The sequence below is a fragment of the Phodopus roborovskii genome, unplaced genomic scaffold (genome assembly GCF_943737965.1).
Source record: "Phodopus roborovskii unplaced genomic scaffold, PHOROB, whole genome shotgun sequence".
Taxonomy (NCBI): Eukaryota; Metazoa; Chordata; class Mammalia; order Rodentia; family Cricetidae; genus Phodopus; species Phodopus roborovskii.
The window spans coordinates 1,965,104-1,987,328 of record NW_026126693.1 but is presented as its reverse complement, the minus strand read 5'-3'; the positions used below and the strand labels follow the sequence as shown (position 1 = coordinate 1,987,328).

Here is a 22,225-nt window from a genome sequence, read left to right as displayed (position 1 = left end):
CGAGCCCTGCTGCAGTATCAGGGCCAAGACTGATACCCACTAAGACATTTTAATCAGATAGGGATTGATTTGCTTTAAGGAATAAAGGCTGAGAAGCAAATTAGGCTTGGTCATTAGGCACTGGAGGAGTAGAGAAGGAGGGGATCCATACTTCCTCAGCTCTAATAGGGATGACGTAACAGGAAGAAATATACTCTGTTTATAGATGTACAATAAACCCAGAATGGACATCTGGACAAATTGGAAGTCAGCAAGAGATACACATTTCCTTCTGACTTACCTAGAAATCCTTCATTATAGCTGCCCTGATGCCACCTGCTCAAAACCAAACCTTCATAACCCACAAAACATATGAAACTCCTCTTTGCAGAAGCCCTTACATTCAGGTCCATTATGTGGTATTTGAGTAACAACTCATTGAATGCCTGCTTTAAATACATAACAAAACCAAACAAACAAAACTTCTGGCTGGAACTCTGCCCAACTGACTTTAGTATTATGATGTGTAACTACACCTTTTTGTTTTTTAAGGAAAAGACTTGCTGTTTGTTTAAAATATTGACTTTGCATCTTGGATTTTCCACCTGCTACTATAACTATTTCACATGGTCCACCTGTTTTTAAACATCTAACTTAAAAATATATAAGTGAAAACTAACTTCTACTCCAACTTCAGGAAATAGTAGGTAACATGATTTAGTTAATCATATATACACATAAATACACATACATGGTGACTGATCAAAGGAAGTTGCAAAGGTCAAAGGTAAAGTAGGACAACAGCTATATAGCAATGATTTCATTTATATAATAAATACTGTGATGACAATAAATTTTCTAAATAATGAGGTAATTTTAGAAGTCTGAACTGTCATTACAACAGTCAATAAATAATGTCAAGATGTAGAGAATAAATCAATAAGTAAATCCCTACACAGGAAAAATTGCCTACTACAACTATAACCATTTTGAATTTTTAATCTAATCAGCAATTTCCAAAACAAAATATTTTTGGAGTATACTTTTATTCCAAATGAAAAATGGAGATGCAGTTATTTTCCTGAAGCACAATGCCCCTTGCCCAAGCAACCACATATCTGAGTTGGAGATGTTCTGTTCTTGGAATTGTTGGCTTCTGAGAAAAAATTGTTCTTGCATTTCCAAGTCAGTCAGTGTTAGTGTAAGCAGAGTTCAATGCAGCACTTACTATTTTTCAAGGAACTTCTTTCTAATCTGGGCTTCTTTCCCACAGAAACAACTTTCAACTGTGAGGTTTGTTAAGTTTTATTTTCTATCCTATTTGCCTTATTCCACTTTTTCTTCTTCCAGAAAGAGTACAATTACATGGATAGTTTCTTTTAAAAAGGAAACTCACCTAGGAATAGGAAATTATCTTGATAAATCAACATTTGTGGTAGAAAATGAGTCTTACAACATAGTTTCAATGCAAAGATCAATAAATGCCAACAAAATTTCCTTAGATTTGAAACTGAACTGAATTTAGTAAATGGTAGAGAATAAAGTAGAATGGAGAAAAGTTCACCCTAACTAAGCATCTATATTTACACACAGATCATAGGGGCTGATAATGCTTCTTCCAAGAGCCAAAGACCACCTAACAGAAGCAACAACACCAGGCCTAGTGAGTTGTTGGCCAGCAATGGTCCAAGAGACTCAAACAAACAAACAAAAAATATAGCCTATCACTGTTGTCCTTGGTTACTCCCCAGAGGAAAATCCCTATTCCTAAGACTCCATGAACTTCAGAAACAGAGTCCAAATATCCTCTACTGGGACTTGTTGTAGAATATTTGATTGCACGTTGAAACCTGAGATTGTGTTAATAAAGTCAACCTTGGATCAGGTAGGCAGAGACAGCAACTAGTTGACAAGAATTAGCCATAGAGAGTACAGAGAAGCCAGGTAGATGGATAGAGAGATAATACAGGAAGGAGTCAGGAAAGACTTGGAGTTTCAAGGTCTTTTTGGTTTGGTACAGCCAGAGAGAGGCTTGGTTGCTGGGTATCTGGCCAAAAAGAGGAAGGTCAACTGGTTGTTTCTAGTCCCCTCTGAGCTAGCAGGTTTCACTCAAACATCTGACGCCAGAGTCTTTTTATATCAGTTTAACATGGCAGCTGCTGCCAGCAAATCCTGCCAGTCTGTGGCCAACCATGGGCTCGCAGACAGTAGTTAAAATATCAGTAGATTAAGGTGCAGCTAGCCCCTAAGCCAATGGAAAAGCAACAGGAACTGACCCTAGAGCCCCCTCCCTGAGAACTAGATTTTATGTCATCTGAAAGCAATTCACAAGCTTCCAAGGAAGGGAGGCACCCAACTGTTCTCCCCAGCTATGATGCCTATGGATCACATCAAGGACCAGCATGGCACCATGATCCTAAGGGTGCACTAGTGGTGTTACATTGGCAGTAACCAACAGTTATTTATTTGCACTTAGATCCACTCAACAAGAGGAAGAAACACTCCTGGTTCTGGATTCAGTACTTACGAAGTCATGGATATTGGAAGAGACAGTATAACCACTACTTTACTAAACCAGCATGATCCCAACACCATTCTAAACATTTGTCTTTATACTCATATGTAAGAATAAGTCTCCTCCCCCAACTACTTCAGCTGTCTCTTGTCATATTCCCTCACAACATCTTCTTTCCCATTCCTATTTCTCCTCTCCAGACCTGCCCCTATATTCTTCAGTACATATCTATTCTATTTCCCTTTCCTAATAAGATCTATCTGTTCTCTAGTGCCTTACTTTATATCTACCCTTTGAGAATAGCTGTGGTTTTGCTTCTTCCCCAGGATCGTTGGTTGAATTGGTTCATGAGTGTTGGGGGAGAAGAATCTGGGAACAGGATTCAGTCAACTGTGGGTACAGTGAAGACAGCCCTCCATGAGACAGACTTCGGCAACTCAGATCAACTTTATTCCAGAGTATAAAATATATATAGGACTGGGGAGCCTGGGGACAAACACTAGTTTGCATTAAGTGGCATCATATAGTTGGGTTAGTGGAAGCACAGTCCTATGAAAATGGCTAGAGAACTTGCCTAATTACCATGTGGATTGTCAGGGGAAGATTGTTGGCAGGAGAATGTGTCAAGGGTGACCTTTGAGATAAATCCCTATCTAGAGACATCCCCCAAATAAGGTTAGGTAAGGAGCAGGGAGACCCTGATGAGGGGGAGGAAGGTCTCCATGTTGCAGAACTTAGGAAAACACCTGACAGGCCATGACAGACTGTAAGCTCTGACCAGCCAGGAAGATCTATCAACAAGTTGTTGTGTATGACCTGTCTGTTGGCAAAGATGGGGATAATCCCAACTGGTCATGTCCTGTTACCAAACAAAGCTTCCATTTGGGTTACATCTAATTGAGTTGTTGGTCACAGGGGCAACACAGGAACCCTTAAGCCACTCAGGATATTGCTAAAATTATAGGTTGCTCTCCACAAATTGACAGTAAGGTCCCATTGTTGCAGAAACACCTACCTACCTCATTACATATGGAGATGTTGAACCACTACTTACACAGAGGTTTTTCTCCTCTGTTCCAGTGTCTCTGGTACTGGAAGATAATCTATATGTTATCAAAAAAGAAATATAAACACTAAGTCAGTCCCAAACCCATTATCTACAATGGTGTCTTGCCTACTAGCCCTGCTAGGACAATGGTGGCACAAGGCTTGTGGGAGTAACCAACAGGCTCACTTAAGGCCTGTTCCACAAAATGGAACCAATATTTGGCATTTCTTGGGTGACCAGAAACCTGAGATTAGATAGCCTAGGGACCTAGTACAAAGCCAAATAATACTATAAGAGAAAGAAAAGAAACGTGGTGATAACATTACTCCCAATGACAGTCTGCTATATTCATAGATCAATGCCTTGCTCAGCTATCATCAGAGAAGCTTCCCATTGCAGCAGATGGGAACAAATGTAGAGACCATAGCCAGACATCAGAGAAAGAAATCTTGGCACATTCAGCCCTGAATGGGATGTTGTCATCAAATCCCTCCCCTTACGGAAGATGACATAGAAAGAATGAAAGAGTCAGTGGGATGGAAGACATCAAGAAAACAAGACTCTTTAAATAAACATGATAAAAGCACATATAAACCCACAGAGACTGGGGTAGCATGGACAGGGCCTGCACAGGTCTGCACCAGGTTGACTATGCATATATTATGGCTTCTAGTTTAGGGTTTTAAGGGATTTCTGGGTGTGCTAATGTGTGGGTCTCTGACTCTTGTGTCTTTTTTGGGCTCTTTTGCTTCTGTTAGTCTGACTTGTATGATTTGATGTGTTAACTTTTGTTAAATCTTATTTTATTTTATAATATTTAAAATATGAATGAATGAATGCAAAGCTAGCCACTAACATAAAAGTTAAAAATGGAACTGTCATTTATACCTGCTGGAAGAGGAAATGGAATGACACTGGGTTTGTCAACCACTCTAGGGCAGATTGCATGTTTTGGAGTATTTGACTAACAAAAAAAAAAGGACAAACAAACAAACTACGTGTGTGTGTGTGTGTGCGTGTGTGTGTGTGTGTGTGTGTGTGTGTGTGTGTGTGTGTGTGTGTGTGTACTTTTATTTGGTTACAGTTTGGTGGGTTTTTTAGAGGGAGTGATGTTGTAGTTTGCTTTCTTGGTTTGGGTGTTTTGCTGTTGTATCAGGTTTTCTATTTATTTTATGAGAAAAAGCTGAGTAAGTCAGGAGGAGGATGGGAGGGTATCTGGATGAACTGTAGCAGAAGAATATAATCAAACCATTCAAATTTAAAATTATTTTAACTTATACATGCCAGTCATCAAGGAAACTTTGCAACAGATGGTGATCATTACAGAAAACTACAGCCAATCAAAATTCAGAGTTTGAAGCCTAGTACAGTTATTATATATGCAAAATATTTCCTCACCTAAAGGCTCAGAGAACATTACAGAAGGTATGGAAGGATTGTAAGAGCAAGAGGATCAGGGAGTTTGCTGTGGCGCTGTGTCTTCTAATAATGTCAGAAGCTATACTTATGAAGTCTCACCAACATGGATGCCCCTAGCATGAGCTGAACAAGGTAGATGTGCCTATTAGTAACATGACAGACATTTTTTCCAATTCAGGGTATATATGATCAGTGTGAACATAGATCAGGTTACAAACTCAACCAGTGTTCAGGCAGTGCATCTCACTCAATACCTGGCAGTGTTTTGGGTTAGCTGCCTGTGTTGCTGTCAAACAACATTCTATCTTACCAGGTCTAGTAAGCTCAGCCCTTGTTAGGAAGCTGTCCATATATTATCTGGGATTAGATTAGCAGGATATTGTGGCCCTGTTTATTTATTGCAGAACATATTCAGCATTAGAAATGTCACAGTATGTATAGTTTCTGAAGAAAGCAGTTCATACCTAGATTTACCTGAAAATAGAAATCTACAGCTTTCTAGCATTTTGGAAAGCCAATTTTTCTGGATCTACTTTGTGAACCAATTAATGAGATGCAAAAACAAAAGACAGGATTTTGTGCACACTTCATAATCTGACACATGCCATTTCAACCTATTTCAGTGAACTGCACATTCTATAACAAACACTTAAAATTCTGAAAAAATAATACCCAATTATTTTCCTAGCACAATAACCTTAAGCTGCTTTTATTAAAATAAAGACAAGAAAAACAACAATAAGTGACCTTCAAATAACATAAGCATTGTGTTGTCAGGCTTTGCAAAATTATGTTCTCAAAGTTCATGAAAGCTAAATTGCTATTAGTCTGGCATTATGAGAAATAAGGAGTGGCCTGAATTAAAAAATAAATTTAGACAGAAATACTGCAGCATACATGGTTCACATAAGATCTTGCCTGGAGAAAAATAGCCAAAGTATAGCACTCGCCTTCTGACTTACAAAGACAGAGGTTGTGCCAAGGACTTGGAGATCTCTTGCTGCTAATAATAGCTCATTCTATGCATTAAACTTGTCTCACCATCCCAGGTTTTTGACATATGAGGGGCCTGGCTCCGGGCCTATCAAGAGTTCCATTACAGGCCACTTACTCTCACCAGACTCTGACAGTGTAAACAGAATTTAACTTGGGCCATCATTTTCAGACGGTAGATGATTCTCAAAGCCATTTCAAAATCTAAAAGTCTTAATAAAAGTTATAAGCAATTCCAACTTAATGTCTTTGTGATATTTTTTTGTTTGTTTGTTTGTTTGGAGACAGGGTTTCTCTTTGTAGCCCTAGATGTCCTGGGTCTCATGTTGTAGACCAGGCTAGCCTTGAATGCACAAAGATCTGCCTGCTTCTGTCTCCCTAGTGACAACTTTTTTTATTTTGTGTGATTAATTAGTAATAGTCCTACTTTAAGGTCACACACCTTTTTGTGGTCAAAGAGTGTAACAAATGGCTTCATGCTATATTCATAAAATGATGTATCAGCATAGTGCTGTGGTTAAAAAGACTCTCCCAAGTGAAGATAAATTCTTTCTTATGTAAATAAATCAAAGTATATCTAATTAACTGTACATAAAATCATAAATAATTCATGATTTGCAGAAGGATAATTTAGATGCAACATTTGGAGAAATGTAACAGCAGTGACTCATAGATGACTTATTTTTTCTATTAAACTGTAACTGGGAGCATCTAACACTGGCTGAGCCCTTTCTATGTCCCAACCACACAGCATTGTGCATGGAACTCAGCTGTCTCCTATCCTATGGGACTGAAGCTATGACTGTTCCCATTTTATCTATAGACACTGAGAGAGAGACTCCATTAACTTGGAGTATTTAAATATGGCAATTTTATTTTATAATTAGTCATTTACACTGTGGTTTTTCTAATTCATGTTTGTGAAGAATTACAGCTTATGAAATTTATCTGCAAGACTTTAAAAATGTCTTTTTAAGTTAAATTTATTTATTTACTTTTCATCCTGACTGCAGTAAAATAATCTTTTACATTTAAATAATGAAAACCATGCAAAATGTTCCAGCCTACTTCATAGGTTGCCAGCAAATGTGAAGCAGCTGAGTAGCCTACAACCATCATGGGAAAAGAAGTTTCTGAGTCATTCACACCCTGAGTAACTCACACCATTTTAATTCACAGTCCAGATAGTATGTATAATTTCTAAAGGATAAGTTGTTTCACTCATCAGTAAACTTAAAAATCACCTTTTACTTTGTAGAGGTAATGTCATATAGATACAATGCATGGCTCCAGAAAAGATAAAACAGCATTGTGTGAGATAGTTCTATCATTAAATTGCTTCTTTTGAGAAAGGTCCATGACTCAATGCAAAATGGCATGTGAAAAAAATCACTATGGCAGGAGTGACCATCTGACATGGGTATAACTATAAGCTTGCAGAGAACGGAAATGTTTTAGAAACAAGACTGGGTGCAATGCTGGACAAGCTAACTTGGAAATTAACTCTACTAACCTCTCATGTGATCATTAAATCCTTTCATCACCAGGAGAGACTTCCATGTCCACAGACCCTACTTCCATTCTCCCGCTTGTTCGCACTGCATGTCATTCACCCTGCTACTGGTTTCTCTCAGACAGAAGCTGAGTTTTAGATGACTCAAGCCGTTATTCACAAAGTTGTACACAGAAATAATGAAGTCCCTTAGTGTCTAGTTTGCTGCCAGAGAATGACCAAGGCAATCCTCTGAAAAATCCATCATTCAGCCAGGCGTGGTAGCACACACATTAATGCTAGCACTCAGGGGGTAGAGGCAGGAGAATGTCTGTGAGTTTGAGGCCAGCCGGGTTTAGGGAGTGAGTGTCAGGACAGCCAGGGTTGTTACATAGAGAAACCTTGTCTTCGACAAAGCAAAGACAAATAAATAAATAAATAAATAAATAAATAAATAAATAAATGATACATCATTAAACTTCCTTCAAGTTACCCTGCCAAAACAGGTCTATCAACTATTTGCGTGACCTGAGAGTTTAACTCTTATAAAACAAGTGCTGAATATATTTTTATCATGAGGATGGTAAATAGATAAAGGAATTTGAGAGGAACATTTTAGAATAGGTCAGTTTATATTTATTTTGAAATTAAATTCACACAGCCTTAATTCATTCAAAAAAATTTCCAAATCCTTATGTAATTAAAAATGGTAGTATCTTTGAAAATTCAGAGGCCAACTTTGCTACGTTCACATTTTAAAATCATGTTTACTTCCACAAATGTGCATGATGAATTTAAGTTGTTTTCACTACAAAGTGCCCTGTGTTGCCCCCTCTGCCTCCAGCTGAAAGCATTCTTCCCTGCCAGCCTCCCTGCTTTCATGATGCCTTGGTGAGGGCCTCCATTTCATCAAGGATGAAGCATTACATTTGCTCAAATAAGCAGCTTCAGCTAACAACCTTGAGTACTAGAACTTCTGAGTCCAACTTTCCAATCAATATATGAACAGATAAAAACACTAACTTTGATTTTTCTTCTACAGAAAAGAAAAAAATGAGAGGTAAGTGAATTACTGTGCTAAATCAGACTCAGAAAATTTACATTGAATAAATAGCAGTATTAAGAACTTGGCTATGTCACAGAGTACATCTGATTAATAGATAAGCAATACATCTTTTGGTGATAATAAAAACATAGAAGACTTATCTATAATTTTAAAGGCATATTTAGAATTTTTATTACTTTGTTCACTTAATGTGGGTGTGTAATTGTGTGTTACATCTGTATGTGTACATGCCATAGAGTAAATATGAAGGTTATAGGACAAGTAGGAGTCTGTTCTCTTTTCCTGCTGTTTTCATCTTGGGCTAGAGCTTGGCTCACCAGACTCAGCATCAAGTCTGTGACCCTGCTGAGCTATGTAGCAAAGACCTTATTTATAAATTTTATCTCAAGAAAATACATGTAATTAATTACCTGACTCATGAGGTATGCTTCTTCAACACTGACAGTGAAGATCTAACATGATGTTATTTAACAAATATAGCTAACCTGCTATGTGAACATGAATGTGCTAATTTAATAAATATGTAAAAAATAGTGGGTATTAAAATAATGCTTTTCATTTGTTCTATTAACATTTCTTGTTTAGTACTGCAGTCACAGAAACGCATAATTTAAATTCTACTCTCAGAAAATCCGAGAATTCTGGCTTAATTTTCAAGCACAGTACCATACTGTGAAGCATCCCTCTTAGTATTGATTTAAAATTTAATACTTAAATTAAGCCTTTCTAAATAATTTGAATTAACATGAATGACATAAGCATAGTCAAAGACATTTGGTTTTTAGATAATTTGTCTAAGAGTTTGAACTTTGTGTGTGTTAGACTTTCAATGGAAAATTACACATTTAATAGGATAAAGCAAGAATTATATAAAATCAGAGTTTGTAGCCCTGGTTAAGGCAGAGACTAATATCATCATGTAATGACTCACATATCTTAAATCGTTAAGCACCCTCCTGTGAATGGAAGGAGAGAACCAGGATTAGGTGAAGAATTGCAGAGAGCACTGTGCATAGTAGGAAACTGAAAGCTCTAAGACATCACACACTGTATATGACTACCAAGTGTGGCTTGGTAGTCCGGAGGTAGCCACATTTACAGATGCCAAATCAATTTGTACAGTAATTACTTATTTCAGGGTTGAGGAAGGTATACGCCACCACACATTTACGGAGGTCAGAGGACAACTTAGGAGAGTTTTTTTTTTTTTTTTTCTTTCCATGTTGTGGGACCCAGGGATCAAACCTGGTTCATCAAGCTTGGTGCTAAGTGCCTTACCCACTATACCATTTTATTAGTTCACCTTCATTTCTTTTTTATTTGAACAAAAATAAGCCTGCCTATTCCTTTGAAGTATCTGTGTTCTTATTTCATAACGTAAAGTTAGATTTATCAATTTAAATCAGGAGCTAACTACTAAGACATATACATTCATTTTATTTTAATTAGTCATTTTTTCAAGTCTTAAAAAGTTCAAGGAATATTTTTATGTCTGGGATATGTGTATTTACCAAGAGCCCAATAGCATTATCACACAGGTCAACTTCTGACTATATATTATAAAATATGGACAACGGAAGGTTCCGAAGTGGAAGACACAATGGACATATTATGAAGTATACAGCAACTGATAGATTAATAGGGGAATGGGAATAACTTGAATGTGAAGATGAACAGGAGAGGGCAATAAGGAAAGGGAGGAAGAATACATAAAGGATAAAGTAGGTGTAATGTGAATGTGGACACATTGAGCAGCTGAACTGGTTAGTTGTACAGATTACACAGTAAAATAAGAGATGTTTCTGTGCAGAAGGAGACTGATCAGGACCAAGAATGTCAAATAGGGCAGTACTGGTGCTGCTCAATAAGTTATTAAAGCAGGCAAAAGACTCATGCAAAGGATGGGTTGTATGGTATATTACCAGGGCTAAGGGCGTGGTTATCAAAGTTGGTAGAGGAGAGAAAATAAGAACATGATGAAGAGGGCAGGGAGTATATATCATGCCAGCACATATCCCTGAAAGAAAAAATGGGATAAAGAAGGGGACAACTAGGGATGGGAAAAACCACAAAGATGACCAAGGGAGCATATGCTAATGATCACAAAAGATTTGTGACATATGACTTACCAACATTAAACCAAGATGAGCAAAACAATTTAAACTCTTCTGTTGCTAGGAATGAGATTGAAGCAGTAACTAAGGAAAATTTCAACAAAAGAAGCCCAGGCCCAGGCAGATTTACCGCTGAGTTCCAATGGACCTTTAAAGACCCAATTACTAAAGATTCTCGAACTAGTCCATAAAATAGGAGAAGTGGTGCTCACAAGGTGGGTTTCTTTTAAAGCAGTATTATCCTGGTACTAAAACCAGATGAGAATAACAAATTAAGGACCATTCCCCTGACAAACACAGACGTAAAAGTCTCAACAAAATACTTACAAACTGATTTTTAAAATAAATGAAAAAGGTAACTCACTGTGATCATTCCGGGGACCCAGGAATTATTCAGCACATACCAATCAAAAAAAGCAATGCACTCCACATATGGATAAAGAAAGAAATCACATAATGATCTCAATAAATGAAAGAGAGGCCCATGGCAAAATCTTTAGTGTTAAAAACCTCAAGAGAGCAGGAACTATAAGAACACATCTGAACATACTAGAAGCTGTATACAACTAACCTACAGCCAACATTGCACTAAATGAGGAAAAAGTCCACTAAAATCAGGAACAAAGCAATGGTGCCCCCCAACATGCTTATTTATTGTCATCTGTGAAGTATTAAAGCAAGAAGACAATAGAAGAAAATAATTGGGGTACAATGTTTGTTTGTAATGAGAGACAGGAAGTATGCAGGTCTGCATGGAAGGAAAATTGGGGAGAATGCCAGAAGAGTTGGAGGAGGGAGAATTGTAATCAGAATATATTGTAGGGAAAAATATTTTCTGTAAAAGAAAAGGATACAATACAATACAGCTATAAATGAAATTCTATATTTTGTCAGGAGTAGGAAATCAGAATCTAAACAGGAAATCAGAAATAAAAGCATCTTTACTTGGAAATACCATCCTACTTAAGGCATCCCAAAGATTCCATTGGAATCAACTGGTCCTGATTACCAATTTCAATAAAGTGACAAGACAAAAAATTAACAACAACAAAAAAAAAAATCAGTGATTTTCTTGTAGAGCATAATAAGCATGCTGTATAATAAGCATGCTGAAAACAAGATTAAGAAAATATTACCAGTCACTATTGCTTCAATCAATCAATCAATCCAAACAAGGAAGTAACGCACAGCTACTGGGGAAAACATTAAACCAGTAAAGAACCAAGTGAAGATGAGGTAGGAAGGTGGGAATGTCCTCCGCACTCACTATAGGAAGGAACAAGTAGGAGTAGTGTGAACTCCATCAGATTTTAACACTATTCTTCACATAAATAAAAAACCCATCCTGAAATTCATATAGAATTAGAGAAACCCTAGATGTCTAAAGCAATCTTGTACCTCCCTAAAAAAATAAATAAAAATAAATGCTAGGTGTTTTAACAGATTATAGATACACAGAAACAAAAACAAAATCGTACTAGTACAAAAGCAGACATAAGATTAATCTGGAGTCTGTGGGAATCAATATAGAGGCTTTGAAAAGTAACCAAAAGTAGGTGTGCCACATGACCCAGTCACACTCCTTAGTATTTACAAAGAACTGGAAGTCAATATGTCACTGAGAACTGGCATCAAAAATGTTTATTGCAGCAATAAATCTGTTATTAAATCAACCTATGTTAGGTTAAAAAGTTCTGCATATACTCAATGGGTCTTTGTTTTGTTTATTTTTTTTTTAGCCCAAAGGAGAATAAAATGATGTCATTTTCAGGAAAATAGAAACAACAGCAGATGATGGTATTAAATCAATTATTAAATCATTAATGGTGGTCTCATATGGTTTCTCTCATTTTTGACCCCCAGATTCCATAGAGATATAAATATATTATATGGTATATAAGGTATAAAAGTAGAAGCAAATTGTCTTGAGCATGAAAGGTATTCACAGTAGGGTTAAGAATTGGAAGGGTAGCTAGTTATGGGGACATAAGCTCATGCCGTGTGTGTGTGTGTGTGTGTGTGTGTGTGTGTGTGCCTTTAGAAAGTGTCCTTAAGTAACAGATACACCATCTATAACAGGAAAAGCATGTAAGCATAAATTTCCACTAACTCACAGCTGTGTAATCTTGCTGTAAATTATGAGACAAATGGAAATGGGAAGAATGACATAATAGTTGATAAGGAGCACATCTGTTAAGGCTTCATTAGAAAATCCAGTTCCCATTTCCACTGTTTAAGATAACTTAATTCTTCAGTTGCCTTTATTATGGTATTGTGGAAGTATGCATGCGAACTGTTTCTGAAATAAACGGTGTGCCTTTGACTATAGTTTTTGAAGACTGTGGTGCATGACAGGAGCTGCTGTACCTATATGTCAGCACCTTTGCCTTGTCAGACTGACACTGACTTACCTTGGTACAGATATAAAAAAAAAATAATGTTGTGACTCATCTAGCAAAAAATAACAGTTTGGTGGCTAGTGGGATAGAAGAGAGTAAACAATTGGAAGAGATACGGGGAGGAAGAAGAAATAACAGATGCATTTTATAGACTAAAAAGAATAAACTGATTCCTGGTGTGCATATGGAAAGTCATGCACGGAATAAAATCAAGAGGGAGATAGAAACAGCTAGACGGAAACAGAAGCAAAGACAGAAAAATGTTTCAACTGAGGCATGTGTTTGAAGTGTGAGCTGAGACTGGTTGGTATCTTATGTTTCAGATATTACTGGACACATGTTACTTGTATTCACAGGATGTAGATATTTGTGATGCATGAGAATGGACTTTATACCTAAATATACTTACAGTTGTAATGAAATGTAGTATTTTTTATAGTTCTCTGTGATGGGGAGGTCTTTTCTGGGCACATGTGTAGTTCTTTATTCATGAAGAATATTCTTGGATGGAAAGGTATAAGTCACAGTCTGGATACAATAGTAATAATAACCAAGCCAGCTTAAGATACAGTTTGAGTATATATTGAAAATATGAATATAGAAATCATGATGTAAAGATACTGTGGGCACTCAGTTTTAACTTGTAATATGTTACCTTTTGGCCCAAGAGCTATTAAGGGCTTTGACAAATGATTAAACTAAGCTTGATGTGAAATATTGATACTCAGCAAATTCTTTATCTATTATCTTATAGGCCATTCATTAATTTTTTCCATATATATTCATGCCAGGCACTAGTCACAACTCTGGGAGGATAGCAAAGCAAACAAACAAACAAAACAACAACAAAAACACAAAGAAGGCCTCATTCCCAAAGAGCTTACTGCCTGTGACTAGAGTAAAACAAGAACATACCAAAACACAAGGTGTGAAAAGGACAAAGAAGAAAAATGGAAGGAGTTTGAGTTTGGGGATTGGCAGCACTGGGAAAATGATGGAGAGACTCTGTTCTTGGATTCCAGAGTGAGGAAAGGATGTGAGGCAAGAGCTGAGTGATGTCACAATCAGGAGCTCCCTAACGGGCTTAGTGTTCAATCTGCTGTCACACTGGTACATGTGAATAGAGTTTGCTTGAGAATAATTTTCACTGAGGATGTTCCTTCTCTGTAAGTTCTGGTGGCTGATGACCTAAGCAATGCTAACATTAAATGCAAAGTAAGCCATGGAATAATGAAGAAGATTATTCTACATTGCAGAATTAATATTATGAACAACCTCAATTTTTTTAAAAAAATTGCCTTTAGTATTCATTGTTTTATTAATGGTATTTTTCTTTTTTATATTTTTAGTATCAGCTATATGCTATACCCTACAATGTGGCAGTAAACAGAATCAAGATGGTCTCTAGACTATGAAGCTCAAATTACTATTGGATATTTTACTTATATGGATGAGAAAGAACCAAACAATTTTCATTTTGTTCCACTAAAGTTTGACTTTGGTATGCTAAAATGTGTGTATACACCTTCTCTGATTCTCTTTGTATTTGGAAGTTTCTCTTTTTACTCCTTTCTCTGGCATATAGCTCCTACTTTGTTTTCATATGAAATAAATAGCTTTTAAACTTGCTCACTGAAAAGAAGTAAATATAAGAATAGACTAAGGATATACAGTTTTGCAGTCATATTTATATCAGTGATAGATGACAGTAAAGGCATACACAATGTGACCCGTGATATATTCATTCTATCTATGTATTAAATGCCTCGCATAATATGTTAGACTTAACTTGTACCACAACTATGCTGATTATATTTTATGAATGAGAAAAATAAAACTCCACTCACAGAAGAGTGATGATTATGTGATTCAGAATAAGGAATTTTGGTTCTTGCTTCACTGGGTTGATACTGGTGCCCAAAATATTAGTTGACAAAGGAGATGTACTCTTTAGAATTTTGCAAGATAAAATACAATGTGATATAAGATGAAACAATTTCTTTTCACCTCAAGCTGTTGTTGATCAGCAATAAACACTAACTGAGAGAGTGATAGGTACCAAAAATGGGGTATGGCTGTGACAGACCTGGCCATATATTTTTGTTAGGACTGTGGTAACATTAGAACTTTAGGATGGAAAAGCCATAGAGTGATCAGAACATTATGGGAACTTGAGAGTTAATGTTGAAAACAGTGAAGACAATGAAGGCCTGGCTTGAGAAGTTCCTGAGAATTGTTTGAAGGTTCCTTAAAGACTCTGTCAGGGCTTTTTGGTATTTTGAATTAAGAAACTGTGGCTCTGGTCAGCTGAAGCTGAAGAATCATCTATGGTTAAGAAGACCTTATCTTTGCTGAGACAATTGATCCTGGTCAGCGGAGGTTGAACATTTAGATTTAATTAAGAAATGATCAACATTGTGGAGGCAAAATTTTCTGGGAATTGTTTTCTAGGCATCAGCACACAGATACTGTAGTTCAGAGAGTGAAAAGCTATATAACTTGTGTTGGCAGCCAAACTTAGAGGAACTGGTTTTGAAGGTTTGAATGGTCATGGAAATAAGTGGAGGCTGAGCACTGTGAGAGGCCAGGAAAAGTCAATAGTGACAGTATGGCCTACTTACAGTGCAAACCCCAAGATGACTACCACTGACTAGTAAAGCAAGTGTGGGATAGAGCTAGTCTGAGCCTGCAGACAAGTGTGGTCATATGTTATTTATGATTTAATAAAGCCACTGGAGATGAAATGCAAAACTAGCCACAGCCACAGAACCAGGCAGTGGTGATGCATGCCTTCAATCCCAGAACTCAGGAGACAGAGGCAGACAGAACTCTGTTAGTTCAAGGCCACATTGAGCTACAAGAAATTGATCCAGTCTAAAAGAGAAACAGCTCACACAAAGGTAATGTCAGCACTTGGGATCACATGCTTTTAATCCCAGCCCTATGGAGGTGGAGACAGGAGTGTGATATGGCTGGCCAGAGAGAGGAAGATAGGGAGAGAGGCGACAAGAACTCAGAGATTGCAGTCTAAGGCTTGGTGGAGAGCATAGCTGTGTGGATTGCACTCTGAGTATTTGTGGAGACAGGATAGCCCATTTTGGTCTGAGGTAGAGAGTTAAAAGCTCATGGCTGGCTGCTTTGCTTCTCTAATCTTCAGCTTGAAACCTCATATCTGTCTCTGGCTTTTTATTATTCATGTTTCAGACAAGCTTCCTGTCTTGTAGAAGGCAGAGCTGGAGAAATGCTTGGATCACAGACTATGGTAAGGGGTCTCAGATTGCAAGCACTGAACCAAACAACCTTCCTTCCTTCCTTTCTTTTTTCGTTCCTTCCTTCCTTCCTTCCTTCCTTCCTTCCTTCCTTGATGGAAGATGTCATTCTGCAAACATGTTTCTCATATTGGTTAATGAATAAAGCCCTCCACAGACACTGAAAGAAACAATTAATAAATGGGACCTCTTCAAACTTAGAAGCTTCTGTAAGGCAAAGGACACAGTTGACAAGACCAAACGGCAGCCCACTGACTGGGAAAAGATTTTCCCCAATCCTATATCCGACAAAGGGCTGATCTCCAAAATATACAAAGAACTCAAGAAACTAGTCAACAAAACATCAAATAACCCTATTAAAAAATGGGGTACAGAACTGAAGAAAGAATTCTCAATGGAGGAAATCAAAAAGGCTGAAAGACACTTAAGAAAATGCTCCACATCCTTAGCTATCAGGGAAATGAAAATCAAAACAACTTTGAGATACCATCTTACCCCTGCCAGAATGGCTAAAATTAGAAACACCAGTGATGACTTATGTTGGAGAGGATGTGGAGAAAGTGGAACACTCCTCCACTGCTGGTGGGAGTGCAAACTCATACAGCCATTTTGGAGATCAGTATGGCGGTTCCTCAGGAAAATGAGAATTAGTTTACCACAGGACCCGGCAATCCCCCTCTTAGGCATATACCCAAAGGATTCACATCAATGCAACAAAGACATCTGTTCAACTATGTTCATAGCAGCACTATTTATAATAGCAAGAACCTGGAAGCAACCTAGATGCCCCTCAATTGAAGAATGGTTAATGAAGATGTGGCACATCTACACAATGGAATACTACTCTGCAGAAAAAAATAATGGTATCTTGAAATTCGCAGGCAAGTGGATGGCACTTGAAGAAACCATCCTGAATGAGGTAACCCAGTCACAAAAAGAGGAACACAGTATGTACTCACTCATATATGGATTTTAGAACTAGATCAAATGATCACCAGCCTATAATTCACATCACCAGAGGAACTAGGATACAAGTTGTATTCTAAGAGATTCATATAAAGTCCCTCACAGAACTGGGAAGGGACAAGTCCCCCAGACCTCAGGTAAAGTGGGGGAAGACAGCTAATGGAGAGAAAAGTAGGAGAAAATGAGAGGGAGGAGAGGAAGGCATGTGTGACCAGGAGGATTGAGCCTGGTTAGGAATGGAAAATAGAAGAGAGAGAGAGAGAGAGAGAGAGAGAGAGAGAGAGAGAGAGAGAACATAAAAGAGGGAGCCAATATTGGTTTGAAGATAACGTTGTACACAAAGAAAGGTCGAGGGAACTACAAGACTGCTCCCAACTAACAATCTCAGCTTCCCTGGAAAGGCTATCATAAATGCCCTTCCCGGAGAGTGAGATCAACAACTAACTTCTCCATGGAGTCCTCAACTAATGCCTGTTGAAAACAGGAGCAAACACCCATACATAAACACTGAGTCGAACTAGAACCCAGAAGCAGATGGAGAGGACAAGACCATGCGGTAGAAGTACATAGAGACAGCTTACCTGAACAAGGAGGAGCTAAGGGCCACTAGACTGATAGCTGGGAAGCCAACAGGGGACTGACTCGGACCCCCCTGAATATGGGTCTCAGCCAGAAGGTCTGAGCAGTCTAAGAGACCTCAGACAGTGGAGCACAAAAGGACTTTGCAAACATATCCCCCATGGAGGGATAACTGCCTTATTCTAGAGATAGGAGAGAAGCCCTAGTCCCTACTTCACAGGACCTGTCAGATCTACATGACCCCATCTGGATGGCATTCCCCTACATATGGTATTGTGGTGGGGGGTTGGGAGGGGAGGGTGTTTAGAGTGCATGGGAGAGGGTAGAGAGGGCAAAAGGGAGGGAAGGAGGGAGGGAGGGCTGGAGGGGAGGGAGGGAAGGAGGGAGAGGGAACTGGGATCGACATGTAAAATAATAAATTTAAAAAAAAAATGCTTTGACTCCAAAATTTAAGTTGAAGAACAAGTTACTGGGGAAAAGTATTTCTATTTTTGTTTCCACAGAAAATGAAAAGATGTGGATTCCTTCCAGACTAATGTGGTTTGATCACACCAGACCGCCTGAAACAGAGTACAAGCTCATCCTACATTCCAAACAGCTGGACAAAACAGCCCTACAGACTACAGCTAGGATATCTGAATCTTCTTCGAATCCCCCAAGACAGCGCCCCTTACCAGCAGGAAGTAGTTTGGAAAGAACGACGCCCAAATTCCCAAATATTGTGTATAAATGTTTGTTTTAATTTAATTGGACTTTGTTATATAAAATTAAATAAAAATAATAAATAATAATAAAAAAAGCATAACTAAGGAAAACTAAAAAAAAAAAAAAAACATAAAAAAAAATGAATAAAGCCCTGTTGGCCAATAGTAAAGCAAAATAGGCAGAATGAGGAGACAAGAAGGATTCCGAGAGAGGTAGGAGGAGATTCAACATATAGGACCAAGAAAGCAAAGGTCAGGAGGACCCTCTCTCTGGTAAGATAAGAGCACATGGAAGCACTTAGCTTAATAGAAATGGGTTAATATTTAAGACAAAGCTAGGCAATAAGAAATGCTAGTAACAGGCCAACAGCTTTATATCTAATAGAGTGTCTCTGTGTGTTATTTGGGGGCTGAAGCTGCTGTGGGACCAGGCTGGTGGGAAAACTGCAACAAAGTGGCGCTTGCAAGGTGGACTCAAAACTTTCACTTAAACCTTGACAAAAGCTTAAAAGGGGTTTTTTAGAAACAAAAGAACAGAGACAAACAAGGCTTCTTGGTAGCAACATTTTCTTCCCTTGGGCTCTGTTTTGATAGAGACAAGCAGAGATTTGCACAGCTCCTTTAAGGGAGGTTTCCTAACTTAGTATAGGGGAAAAAAACCGCAAGGCTTTTAAAGAGCTCTGCTAACAACTTAATGGTGAGTATGAGAGCTGGCAATGGCAGTGACCACACCTCCAAGCCGGCAGCCTGCATAGACCAATGAGCACAGCTCTCAGTTCTTATGGTGAACATACTTCCACTAACCCCCCTCCCACTGCATCCCGCTGCCATTGGCTAATAGAGCTGTGGCTTTAATTTTAACAATGTTGTTTAGCAGATAAAAGATATGTGGCCAGAAAAAAGATTTACAGTAAAGACAGATTCAGACTTAAGAAAATCCTTTAAATGTTTACAATGTGCTTTAAAATATACATAGGCTTGGGAGAGAAAAAGAAACAGGATAAAATGGTTTAAAAAAGATAAGAAGAAAGAAAGTAGCTGGGCATTGGTGGCACATGCCTTTAATTCCAGCACTCAGGAGGCAGAGGCAAGTGGATCTCTGTGATTTCAAAGTAAACCTGGTGTATGGACTGAATTCCTGGGCAGCCAAAGTTACACAGAGAAACCCTGTCTACAAAAAATGAAAACATAGAAATAGAAGAAATAGAGCAATTTAAAAAGCCACGTAAAGATGAAAGCACAGAGCAAATCTGGACACTGTATGCTATTGTGTTGTCTTTTTATTGTTTGACTGTGGAGGAAATAGAAACAATTGTTAAAAGAAATGCTGCTGGATTATTCTAATTTATATATTTTAAAAATACTTTGACTTCAAAATTTAAGTCCAAGGACAGGTTACTGGGTAAAAGAATTTCTATTTTTTGTTTCCACAGAAATGAAAAACTGTGGATTCCTCCCAGACTAACATGGTTTGATCAATCCAGACCCCCTGAAACACTCTCCCAGGTGATCCAACATTTAAAACAGCTGGGACAAGACAGCCTTGCAGACCACTACAGGCAGGATTTCTTCATCTTCTTAGAATCCCCATGCTGTTATGCTCCGTTATGAGTTGTTTTTCCCTGCCCAGTCCCACCGCCGTGCCAGCCCCACACACTGAGACTCTGTATTAGATATAAATGCTGTTGGCCAGTTACTATCATTTCTTATTGGCTAGTCTGTCTTAATTAACACATTTCTATTAATCTAAGTATTTCCACATGGTCTTATCTTACTGGAGAGAGGGGCTGGCCTTCTTTTCTCCATCCTCCATCTTGGATCTCCTTCCTACCATCTTCTGGAATCCTCCTTGTCTCCTAGTCCTGCCTATCTTATTTTCCTATTGTCCACCAGTGCTTTATTCATTAACTAATACAAGAAACATATTTACAGAATAACATGTCACATCAGTGCCCTTTACCAGTAGGAAGCAGCTTGGAAAGAACAATGCCCAAATTCCCAAATACTGTTTATAAATATTTGTTTTCATTTAAATGGGGTTGGTTATAAATGGTTAAAGACCACAACCAATCTCTTTAAATGTAAAAAGGGGATTATGGTATAGATATGAATACTTTGTTTTGGAATGGATTTTCATTTATTTATACAAATTTAAGGTCAAGGTTGTGATACACACACACACACACACACACACACACACACACACATATATATATATTTCTCCGCTTGTTTAGATATTGTGTTTATAGCTCATTCAAAAATGTACAATTTAGTACAAATTTTAGATAGTTATCTATAATAGTCAAAACTTTAATAAGGTGAGTTAGGATTTCTAAATATACAGAGATGTATTTGAGACAAATACTTCAAAACTTTCAAAGACCTATAGAATATGACATTTAAAATGGTTTAGGGTTTTTCTTAACAGTGAGGCACAACTGCTCCTAGCAATACCATCTGCGTCAGAAAGGAAGATGGACATCGAAGAAACTCATTATGGGGTCTGCTTCCAATATGGCAAGACAAGCTATTTGGGCAAGATACTAATCTTGTTTTTATTGTTTGACTTTATGCTATAAACTGGACATGCGTGAGCCACAGAAAAGTGACTGCTGAAAAAAATGGACATTGCTACAGGGTTCCTGTTTCATGGAAGAGTCTGCCAGACCTTCTTCTGGACACAGAGAAAAGTGACTGACAAACTGCCAATACAGGTGTACAGTTTAAAGTTTCCTGCTTTGCTGAGGAGTCTGCCAGACACACTATGGCCTATAGGCTGAATATGGGATATTACAGAAGAACTTCTTGTGATTGACCAGACAGCAAGATGTCTCTGTCATTTCTAGAATTTATATATTATCCTTCTGTGGTCTTTGAAGGAGTTCAAAACAGATATGGTTACAGTTTTCCTTAGATTTTACACTCACAAAGATTTTAGACTCACAAAGATAGGATAGATGATAAATATTTTCTTTAAATCTTGGTAAAAGTTAATATACTAAATATTGTTAACTATAGTTATTATTGGATAACTGTTTTGTTATATATTTTGCTATGTTAGGGTTAAACCCCTTCTTTTTATTTTAGACCGAAAAGAGGATAATGGGAGATGTCATTCTGAAAATATGTTTCTCATATTGGTTAATGAGCAAAGCCCTGTTGGCCAAGAGGAAAGCAAGATAGGTGGGACTAGGAGACAGGAGGATTTGGGGGGGGGTGGGAGGAAATTCAACATGTAGGACCAAGGGAGCAAAGGTCCACATAATCTCTCTTTTAGATAAGACCACGTGGAAAAACTTAGCTTAATAGAAATGGGTTAATATTTAAGACAGAGCTAGGCAATAAGAAATGCTAATAACAGGCCAATAGCTTTATATCTAATAAAGCATCTCTGTGTGTCATTTGGGGATGATGCAGCTGTGGGACCAGGTTGGTGGGAAAACTATTCATAACCCTTCCTTCCTTCTACAATTCCTTTCTTCCTTCCTTCCTTCCTTCTACCCTTCCTTCCTCCCTCCCTCCCTCCCTTCCTTCCTTCCTTCCTTCCTTCCTTCCTTCCTTCCTTCCTTCCTTCCTTCCTGTCTTCTTTTTCAATACAGGGTTTCCCTGTGTAGCTCTGGAGCCTCTTTTGGAACAAACTCTTGTAAACTAGGCTGATCTTGAACTCACAGAGATCCACCTG

At 37.9% G+C, this 22,225-nt stretch overlaps 1 protein-coding gene across 1 annotated transcript in view; it reads right to left on the bottom strand.

Annotated features, from left to right (window-relative positions):
- The window catches only part of Magi2 (membrane associated guanylate kinase, WW and PDZ domain containing 2), a 1,383,694-nt gene that overhangs the window by 649,445 nt on the left and 712,024 nt on the right, over positions 1 to 22,225 (bottom strand). The gene's annotated exons all lie outside the window — the stretch shown is intronic.